Raw genomic sequence first — 12,117 nt, forward strand, 5'->3', positions numbered from 1 at the left:
TTTTTTTTTTTTTTTTTTTTTTTTTTTTTGTACCAGGAATCAAACTCAGGTCCTTGTGCTTGCAAGGCAGGTGGTAGAACCACTGAGCTAAATCCCTGGCCCTGAAATTCTAAATAGTTTCTAAATTCCTCTTCCTTGTTCTTTTGCACAGGGTCTTGCAAACTAGCTGTCTGAGAAAGATGGGTCAGTAGGCTAGTGTGGGCAAGGAGAGAGAGAGAGAGAGAGAGAGAGAGAGAGAGAGGATGTATTATTCTGAGTCACACATATAAGAGGTAGGAAAAGCACTTTTTCTGTGGACACTTTGCCTTCTTGAGGTAGTGATAGGAGTGTGTGGATGTCTGCATGATGAAAGGACTATAGTAGTATGAATCATTATATATAAACAAGGCATCTACAAAGATCTGCTTTTACCTTATGAAGATAATTCAAAGGAATTATTTTCTTTTCTCAAAAATCTAAGCCAATGGAAGTCCTTTAATATGGATCCAGGAGCACTTGGTCCAGTCATTCTACATTACACTAAAAAGTAATTGTGACAGTCATCCACAGCCTCACTTTCAACAGCTTTAGGAACCTATATTCCTCATAATTTTACTGCACTGCAATGAGTAAAGGAGGGAGCAAGGGAGAGAAAGGAAGAGGAAGAGGGAGAGAGAGACAGATAGAGACTATATTTCTATAATTTTATTGCATATATCCTTGTAATTCTGTCACTAGTAGTTATTAGTGTTAATGTCTTACTATGCCTAATTTTTGGAGGTTAATTTTTAACACAGGTATGTATATATAGGAAAAAAGTTAACAGTATATGTCTTAGTTGCTTTTCTCATTGCTGAGACATAATACCCACTGCCCAAAATTAAAGGATAAAACACTTGTTTGGCTTACATTTCATAAAGATTTCAGTTTAAAATTGGCTGGCTCCAAGGCAGGGTGGTATGGCAGAGGAGAAACAGTTCATGGCAAGCTGAAGGCAGCAAGGCAGAAAGCAGCAAACTACAAGTGGCTAGCAGTGACCTATTTTTCTCACCCTTATATCCTATGTAGTGCACCCACTCTTAGAGCACACTCAGGGTGGGGCACCAACCCACAGTGGGGCAACCTTAATCCTAGCATCACACCATGAATCAATCCCAGCATCACACACTGTAGATCCAGCCACTTCAAAATGACCCACCTATGACCAAATGAGGCTTTGGGGGAACATATAGATATAAGCAGTGACATTATATATAAGGTTTGGTACTATTTTTGGTTTCAAAAATCCCCTCAGGGGTGTCTTGGAGTGTAATTTTCACTTTTTTTTTGATAGATTTTAACACATGAAGTATGCTCTTAAGTATGAAGTAAACCTCTCTTTTCCAGGATGTCCATAAAGTTTGAAACATTAAAACCAATGGACATTTATAACAGTGGCTTTTGGTTCCATGGAAAATAAAAAAAAATAAAAGAGACATTTTGACGTTTAAAAAAATACAGTTTAACATTCAGGATCCTTATGTCCATGTTCTTGAAACTAAAATTAATGGGGAAAAATAATGGTTTCCTCCTTAGCCTTCACTCAAGGGCAACTACACAGGAATTATAAAATCACAAGAGGGGTTTGAAGACTTGACAAAGGCTGTATTGAATTTATATTATAATTGGAAGGTGGATCCCGAGTTCTGCACTTTTCTTTGGATGAGGACATATAATTTATATCCCACACTTCCCAAGATTTATAAAAGATTTCTATTATATAAATGTAATCTACACGAATAGCAATAATAGCATTGCCATATGCACACTCCTTTATAATGTGATTAAAATAACTAAAGAATATATTGTTAATCTATACACACATTACTAAATGCCTGCATAGTTTTTCATGACAAGGTAGTATCATAATTGTTATCATTATATCAGGCATGTACATTTTGTCAATGTTTTTCATGAAATAAATCACATTTATTTAGTCCTTCATGCTGGCACACTGAATATAGTCTGGAGAAATGAGATACCTTTTCTGATTATAGAGTTTTGATAGTCATAGCTAGAAAACACAGAACTATATCCCTATAAAATATATGCAGTTGAATGATGTTTTTAATTTCTTCAGATAATAGCAAAAACACATTCTGAATAGTTCTAAATTGTTTAAGAGCTTACTGACTACATATATTAATGGAAAAAAAGGTTTGCACACATAAATATGTTCTTAGTGACTGAACTCTATTTAATGAAGAGAGGTTTAGTATGTTTTTATTTCTACCTTCATGGCAACTAGGAAAAAAATAGAAAGTATTATGTTAGTCTTGTTTTGTTTTTATTTAAACTAAAAGTAACAGATTCATGAATGAGATATTTTTCCTGAACTTCAATGTTTAATGAAACTTAGAGGATGAGTTGACAGTGAAGTGTTAAGTTTTATTACATTTGTTGAAAAGGTCAAGAGAACATAAGTGCTTAACTTTTTCTCTTCTTACCCAGATCATAGTGTTGCAAGGGCTATGAAAACTGGACCAATAATTATCTTGAAAAGCACATCACAAAAGAACTACCCTATTTGAATGTAATCTATTTTTCTGTTCCACAGAACTCTGTACAGATGAGCTTGGATTTAAGCTTTTAAAAGAAAGGTGATAACAATTGTGTGATTATGGCCTCTGAATAAGCCTTGGCAAGAAATTGGAGTTTGAGTCCTTTGTCAACAGCTTCATAAACATAGAGACTGTGCATCATATCCCTTCTGTTTTGTATGTTACCAGCAGAGGGAAAGCACTCAGCCTACATAAATTGAATGTACCAGTAGAACACAAACAATAAGACTTTTCTCACCTTTGTTATAATAACACATTGTTTTTTAAGACACAATGCAGTTGGTATTTATTGCAAACAAAGTTTCTTGAACCATGTTTTCACCACTGAAACAAAATGAGCTGCTTATAGAGTACAAAAATTAAAGAAACATCTTTGCATTATAAAATTCACTTTGCTAGGCAGAGATTTTACTGGAAGTAGTTGAGTCCGATTAAGGGTTAGTGAAAGTGACTGGGCAGATATGTCATAGATCACACCATCTCTAAAGCCAGAAAAGCAAAGCCTGGGAGGTAGTCTGGGGCCCAAATCATGCTTTAGGGAAAGATTAATTGCAACTCCCTCCAGTGCCAGCATGTTAGCAGAGAGCCTGCTGCCAGGAGACACTGAAGTTACTTCCATCTTTTCCAGAATCATTAGTAAATAGCCTGTTCCTTTGTGTCACCCCTTTCTGACTCACAGTGTCCTGGACAGAATTGTGATGGTTAATCTTGATTGTTAACGTTGTTGGCTTGGAAGCTGCCTGATGGAGGAGTACACTCCTGTATGTGGCTGGGTGGATGATGGAGAACATAACATGGACAATTATATCTAGTCCCTAGACCAGTGATAGTGAACCTTTTAGAGATGAGTGCCCAACACTGCAAATAAACCCGAATACTCAGGTTTTCATTTAGAAAACCAAACAAAACAAAGACAAAAACAAAAAACAACTCATATATTAACATTTTTTGTCTAAAAAGAAAAACAAGCAACTCATATGCCACCGGTTTGCTGCCACTGCCTCGCTCCTTCTTCTCTGGTTTGTCCCTATCTCCCAAAGGCCATAAATTAAGCCTGATGGTGCAAGACCTCAGCCATAGCCTTCAACCATGATGTTTCTGTTTGGAGCTAGCCAACCATATGTTGAAATCTCTGAAACCTTGAGCCAAAGTAAACACTTTTTCCATTATTTTGCCCCAGCAATGGAAGGCTGATCAATAAAAATATTTAATGCGTAGGATTTAAGTTTCATGATTTTGGTCTGGCTGCTGAGAAGCATTATAAATAAATGTTTGATTAGGTTTTACATCTATACTAGAAGTTAATTTTGTTTTCCATCAAAGGAGAACAAAGGAAGGAAGAAAGAAGGGAGGGAGGGAAGGAAACGAAGGAAGGAAGGAAGGAAAGAAAAAGAAAGGAACAAAAGAAAGAAAGAAGGAAGGACAGAAAAAGAAAGCACGGCAAGAGGAAGGAAGGGAGAAGGGAAGAAAAGGAGAAAGAAAATGAAAAGGGTGCTCAAATGTCACATTGCGAAATGGGCTTCGGAGAATAAATGTTTGCTGTAGTTAAGTAACCACATTTCCAAGAACCCTTCCTTTTGGTGCGGTCTTCCGCTCGGTGCTTCCTCTACACTTGCAGTCTCCCTGGGGGGATCTCCGGGACGGTGTCTCTAGTGACCCCACAGGTCTATAGCTTTGGTAAGATATCAAGGTCCGAGAGGTAAAAAGACCACTTTATGTTAGGCTAAAGAATGGGCAACCTGGTTATAGCAGCATATGTATTTGAGAAATGTCTCCATCTCATTGAATCACGGTGTTCTCAGTTTGGCGGTAGTGTTAGCACTTTACTGTTTCAAGTGATTCAGTGTATGTTGAGAAGTAAAACAACACCTGAAAATTTCATTGAAAAAATGAGGCACGTTGCTGTTGTGATTCTTTGTTTATTGTCAATTCTGTCTTAATGTAGTGTTCTGAAAAAAATACCTTTTATTCTCAAAATACAGACCTGTGCAGTCTAGAGACTTGGGCCTTATAGACCTCCTCTCTCTTATTTAAAATGCTTAAATGCATATTTGCCATGGACAGTCTTCTCTTTCAAGTATACTTATTGAGATCCTAAATACATTTATTTTATCCCTTATTCATACCTTTGTCACACTACTGTTAACACTTCTTTGCCCTCTATTTTCATGTCTGTTCTCTGTGAACTCCTAAAGGGCAAAAACACTCTGGCCTATTTTTCTGTGTGTTCTCAACATTAGGGTCCATCAAATTGTCAGTCAATAAAAGCTTGCCAAACCTGTGAAAGGTTATGAAATTCTAAACCATCGGTGCTCAGCCTGGTGCCTGACATTAAGTGGTGTCAATGACTTGAATGGGTGAGTTTGTCTTACCTGACTTAATGTTCATCCCCATACTGCTGCGGAACATGACAAGATGTTTGCAATTCACTGCTTTACCCATAACTAAAGTAACTATTGGTTTATCCAGTGTATCTTCATATACTTAGACATTTCTTGCATAGGAAGAATATATTTTAAATCATTGATTTACTCTTAAAAGCATAAAACATCCTGTAGCATTACTAGAAATGTTAATTGAATTTAATTTAATAACTGTCAGAATTTGAACATCACCAATTTTTTATACTAAAGGTAATATATATATATATTACAGAAGAAATTATGATCCCATAGCTGCTACTTCCTGCTGTAAATATGAAGATTTGGCAATTGCATGGCCTTAGGTTGCAACAGCATTCTTTTTATTTTTAACTGTGGTGAACATCTTTAATACAATTAAGGTAGTAAAAATTACTTTTAAATTGAATATCTACAAGAAAATATCAAACTATGAAAAAATGCAAAAACATATAGCTTTTTAGAAATATAGTCAACAAAATTTTAACCATACATTAAAATAATTAAAATATAATTATTTTTCTTATCAAGCCCATGTGTCAGAAACTATTTATTAAAATTTTTAAGAAGTTATCATAATATGGAGATAATGCAGCTTTTGTATTCATGTATGAAGCATTTCAACAATGGAGAGCTAAAATAGGAAAGGAATCATTTTCACAAAAAATAATTTTTCAAAAATTGCTTTAATTTCACACTGTCTAACATATCCAGAGGATAAAATAATAAATTCAGACCTCAGCTATGGATAGCTGTGTTTCACAAATACACAGTTCATTCAAAATTGATCCCAAATCATTAAATATACTTCATTATTTGATGTTTCAATTGTTTGTTTAAAATATAAATCGGAAAATATAATAATTCTCTGATTTTGATTCAGCCCATCATTACTGGGTGACATTTCAAATTATATATTTGTCGATCTTTTCCTTGCTTTTTTAAATGTACAAATAAATTGAGCAGAGTAAAGAGAATACAGTTTAAATCTTGGGTATTTCCTTTGGGAGGATTTTCCTAATATTTGTCATTGCATTTTAATTTGTAGTAATCACAGATATGAATAAAACATTTTCAAATGAATAGGACGCCCAATTGGAGTCTGTCTCAATCTTTCCCAATCCCCTTCTCCCCTACCTCTTCTCAAAGCAGTCATTTCCGGCGTTGTCAAAAGATGCATGGTCTCCAGGGCTAGTTTGTCATCAAAGGTAAGATCAAACCAATGGGGGAAAAAAATGCTTGTGCATTGAGCCAGGCAGTGCAAGAATCAGTGGCAGTTTCTTCAACATGAGCTGACAGACTGCATTTGTCTCCTCGTTGAATTAGCCCTGGTTTCTCCCTTCACAACTTCCCACCGTGGTCTCCCGTCCACCCCAGGTGTTACCTGCTGGGGGCACCACTGAGGGAAGAGCACATCCAGACATATTTCAAAATGAACGTGATTTGTAGAAACTTCCAAAAAAAGTGCTTTTCTGCTCATATCTCTGCCAAAGAGCTGTCACTTTCTTGGAAAGTTAAATTTGTCACAAGGAAAGAAAATTTCACCATAGCCCGCTTAAATAAGTCAGGGAGTAGAATCTTCTCCCCAGTGCTTTTGCCACAGCAAGCAAATGTATCAATCATTTTATTCTCTGAAATAACAATTTATTATCCATGCAGGAGGCCTTAGATTCAATGTGCGCAGTGTTCTGAGGGTCGCGTCAGATACATAGACCTGTCATCAGTCTTTATCAGGGTGATCACTCTGTTCTTGTCATCAGATTTTAATACTGAAAGTATTTATTACCTCAGTAATTATTTATGACAAGAAGTCTGCTATTGGAATCATGAGTAAATATTGATAAATTGCTTGATTAACAAGCTGGTACTGTTTAAGTGGCTTAGAGAATATGAAAATGAGAGTGGTATTATTACAAAGAATTATTACAAAGAATTATGAAATGTTTATCTGCTATTAAAGAGATTATATTTTCCAAACAGGAATCCCATGAAAAGAAAGTGAGAAATCTAATTTGTAGAAGGACGAAGATTCAGCATGAAAAATTGAAGAACCAATATTAAAACACAAAAAATACAATTTCCCGGCATTTTATCTAGATGCCAAATTAAACCACATGAACTGCATTTAGTTTGAGGCACTACGTGTGTAAACATGCGTGTGTATGTATTTAAAGTAGAAGCTGAAGACTTGGGAAATACATTAAAAACATTTTTTAGTTGAGATCAGTTCCCCCAAACGACAGATTTTTAAAAAATGCCTTTTATGACGGGCTGAAAACACACATTTGAAATGGAAGTCTGAAACAGCATTAAATCTCATCCTCTGATGAGCTGCTGGGAGCGCATGGATATAATCTTTACTTACAGAGACTATTTCCCTCAGGGCAATTTTCTGGAAATCATGAAGGACTCGGAGCATGACTAACAGTTACCTGGTCAGTGATGCTGGATAATAGGATATCTGACTTAAAAGTTAGAATTTCCACAAAGCCAGTTCTCCAAAAGGAGACTGGTGCCACCCATCTCCCAACTATCCTGACTACAAGGCATGGGGGGGGCAAAAGAAGGATGCTAGAGGACAGGTAATTAGGAGAGGCTGAGAAGTAATCTGTTAAAGACAAAGAACAAAAATCATATAGTCCACCTAACCTTTGTAGTTGAAGGGAAAAGGAAAGGGGAAGGTTGAAGAACGTAAGCAGCTCTTAGGGAGTGCTACTCCAACAGAGATTTTGAAAGAAGGATTTGAATGCAAACAGTTAATTTGGTAGTCGATCCTAGGAGCACCAGTAAGGGAACAGGAAAGTGAGATTGGAAGAAAGATGTCAGTAAAGGGTCCATCACTGAGCCGGTTACCTCAGGTGAGAGAGCGCACACACTCACACACACACACTCACAGGGTCAACACAGTTCACTGGTGAATGCTAAGGGACAGATGAGAATATACTGTAAAGGATCCTAAAGGACAGGTAGCTGGGTGTTTATCCTCCGTATCCCACCATGGAGTAAGCTGTTCTGAAGGACGATACTCCAGAGCATATCTGTTCTGCCTCTGTAGCAATCTATTAAGTATAAAAATTACAAATGCGTGGGAGTGAAGATTGTATAAATGTACAGAGTAGGTGAGTGAAAGGAAACATATATAGAGTATCAAGAGATTCTTTTATAATGAGGAAACTGAAAAGCATAAAATCGGATTTTTTGAAGTGTTTATTGAGATGAAGAATCAGTCATGTGTCCATAAGGAAACATGAACGAATCAGAAGAGGAAGTTACTAACATGAATGGAGCTTTCTCTTGCCTTGGAAAGGAATGGAGTAATTCATATCCACATGGAGTCCCATGAATACATGGAGATGGGAGTGATGGCGCACGCCTGTAATCCCAGCACTTGGGAGGCTGAGGCAGGAGGATGGCCGCGAGTTCAAGACCACACTGGCTACATAGTGAGTTCCGGGTCAGTCTCAACTGCATAGTGAGACCCTGTCTCAAAAAACAAGACAAAACAAAAACCAAAAATAAATGCATACGTGGAGAACAGTCGTGGGAGAGCAGCAAATGGACGTCAAATTAAGAGAAGGAAAGTCATAAAGTGGCTAAACAATCAGACGAAACTATCAGACTGCATATGCTTGAATCCCACGTCTGAAATTGACTTACTGTAACCTTAGGCAAGTCATCACTTCTTATACAGATGATGCAGAGAATGAAATGGGATAAGGTGTAGAAAACGAATAGTTCAGAACCTGGTCCTTAGTGCATAGCCATAGTAGTTATTATTTTATTTGAATGAAACTTAAAACTTAGAAACAGGAAATGACTATAAACCCTTCCCCCCGCAGTCAGAGAAGACCCCCAGTAGACCCTTGAATTGTGCTTAGTGCTGAACCAGCATATACTACTATTTTCTCCCTAACATACACAATTTAATTTATAAATCAACCCTAAGGAGAGACTAGTAGCAATAACTAATAATAAAATAGAATAATGTTTAACAATATTAGTGAATTTTGTTTTTCTTCTTCTCAATTTTGGTAAAGTTAAGTGTAGAAGATTTGTCATTTTACTTAGATCTTAACAATCTCAGATCTAACTTTATGACTCAGAGTATATTTTTCTTTCCTTATTACGTTAGGTGATTTTACTTGTTCACTTAAAGGAAGCACTTTACAGCTAGTTGATAAAGCCAACATGGTCTGCATCCCTGCCCTTGCATTTTGAGGCCATTTTTTTTTTTTTTTTTTAGTAAATTGTGGATCACATTGACACAAATACTGTGACACCTTGACAATCGATCTGGTAATGAAAATGGCTACTAAGTGACTTACGGGAGGTTAGTGTACACAGCACAGACACATGGAACAAAAGGATAATTTATAATCTTGGTTGGATGGAATGCGCTATTAGGAGACCCTAACACATTACTCAGAAAGATGAACAGTTTGAAGCGTCACTCATGTATTTCTGTAATATTACATTTAATATTTTATTTATCTATCATCTATCTATGTATCTATCTATTTTTGAGACAGGGTCTCACTATGTAGTTGAGGCTGACCTGGAACTCACTATGTAGCCCAGGCTGGTCTTAAACTCATAGTGATCCTCCCGCCTCAGCCTCCCGAGTGCTGGGATTATAGGTGTGCGCCACCACGCCTGGTTACCCCGTTTAATATTTTAGTCCATGATAGGGCACAAATAACTAATGATGGAAAGTAAAACCATAAGTGGTGGGATATTACTGTGATGAAGAAAATTGCTGGAGTTTTGAAGATGCGTAGAGGTTCATTAGCATGCAGATGGTCTGGAGAAATATTCCTCAGGAAAGTAGTATTCCTGTAGCATATATTTAGGACTTATTGAGTCAGGGTAGCATGGGGAACGTTTTGTAAAGTATAAATGGTGACTTTATAATCAGACAAATCAGATGGATTATTTAAAATGGAAACTATTCAAATAATTTAGATAGTTATAATTAACTTATATTTATTGTACTTTTACATCTGGTTCCTTTAAAGTCACTTAAATATTTTATTATTTTGTATGCACTAGACACGATATGGGGTACTGAGGATGCCAAAAGCAGGTTCTCTGCTCTTAGAACATTGCCAGAATTTGTTTAGCACCTAAATTATGCTGAAAATTGTGCTGAAAATTACACTGAAAAAATTTTGCTGGCAATAAAAGATATTGGTTAAAAAATAAAATAATTAAATTTCAGCTATAATAAATGACGCTAGAAGAAGGTTATTCTAGAAAAAGACTGAGCAAAAGAGTATTAATGAAGAATCCTTGAGAGAGATGAGAGTTGACGGAGGAAGAGGACCTTACCATGGAGAAGAGCGGTTTGGGGAGGGGGAAGAGTGTGGCCAAACACTGCATGACGGAAGGAAGCAGGCAAGGTCCTAAAGCTCGCGAGAAAACGCAGGTAACTGGAGCATGGAAAAAAGTAAGAACTATGACGTAAGGAGGGCTGGCACACAGCAAGCCATTGAGGGCCTAGGAGGCCAAAAAGCTCGGAGTTTTAGCTTCAGAGAGTGGGGAGACACTGAGCCAGCGTGCATGGCAGGACTTGCTTCTAGCTACAGTTCAGAACCTGCATTATCACTGGCAGAGAAGAAGACGTCATTAAACTGAAGCAATCATTTTGTGAAGGTAGATGGGAATAGGATGTAAACTGAGATTTGGAAGAAGAGCAGAGAATTTTTTGGAAGAGCAATGGCAACAACAGAGGAAAAGCACCGGCCGACCTAGGATGGTGCGGCGATGTCTGGGGAACTCCCTGATGTCCGCTAAGGCTGGAGGGTTGAGCCCCCGGAGGGAGGCGGGATGCGGTGGAAGATCCTGTATCAGCTGGATACAGGAGGGCCCAATTAAAACACTTTCAGGATTTAGACCTCGATTATAGGTACTATTTAGGAAAGATTTTATTTTAGGAAAGTCTTAGAAATGATTTTTTAAAAATTTTATTTTATTTTCCATTAAATTTATTTGTACATTTAAGGTAAACAATACGCTTACATTAAGATCTTGTAACTTTACATGTCCTATGTTAGTTCTTAATTTTTCCTTATACCGCTGCCCTCCCTTCACCCCTTCACTCTTCCCTATTTACAAAGACTCTGCTTCCATTTTTTCCTTTTTTCGTATTTTTCTTTTCTCTTGTTTCTTTCCCCTACCTTTCCCACTTCCCCTTCTCCTTTTGACCTTTTCTTCCTGTTTCACTTTTATCAATTGTATCATTTGAACCTTATTTACACTTTCAGTTTTTCACACAGAGAAACTGTTTGGTGTCTACTAAAGTGTGTCCAATATATTTATTTCACTTAAGAGTATAGCCTCAATGTGCATCCATTTAGCTATAAATGTCCCTAGTTTCTCATTTATTTATTTAGTTTTTTGGGGGTACCGGGGATCAAGCTTAGGTCCTTGCACTTTCGAGGCAGGCAGCAGAACCACTGAGCTAAATCCCTGGCCCTAGTTTCTCATTCTTTATGCCTGAGTAGTACTCCATTTTATAGAAAAAAAAAAACATATCTTCTTTATCCAGTTTCCAGTTGATGGGCATTAGAAAGGGAATACATTTAAAAGATCATTAGATAGGAGAGAAAGACTAAAAATGACAACACATCTCAGGGGCAGTTGATGATATTCTTGCTTTACAAAACAGATTTTTGGCAAACATGGGATCAACCAAGCAGTTAGTGAATTAAACCATCATCTGATATCACAGTGCCTGTGAATGAGCAAGTTCTGCTGAAAAAATTATTGACAAATTAACACTGACTGATGCAGATCTTGCGGCCAAATTGACCTTGCCAACTCTTATGGTCCAGGGAACTCAGCGATCTGGAGATCTGTGCCATGGTTATGAGACTGATTAGAGCTGCTCATGTGTGAGGACAAGGCTAGGAGTTGGTTCAGTCAACTGGGGCTGCCAATTTGAGTAAGGGATTCCCATTTAACAGTCCTAAAATACTTACACATAGAATGTGAAGAACTCAGAGGGTCATCTAACATACAGAAATCAAGACAAGACAATGTCTCTTTATATATTTCAGGCTGGCCTCAGGTTGTAATGCTGTAGCTCAGCCTCCTGAGTGCTGTGATTAAAAATATATGCCTCCCTGCCCAGCAATAAT

Source organism: Fukomys damarensis, unplaced genomic scaffold, assembly GCF_012274545.1.
Source record: "Fukomys damarensis isolate Sample0158 unplaced genomic scaffold, DMR_v1.0_HiC HiC_scaffold_32, whole genome shotgun sequence".
NCBI lineage: Eukaryota > Metazoa > Chordata > Mammalia > Rodentia > Bathyergidae > Fukomys > Fukomys damarensis.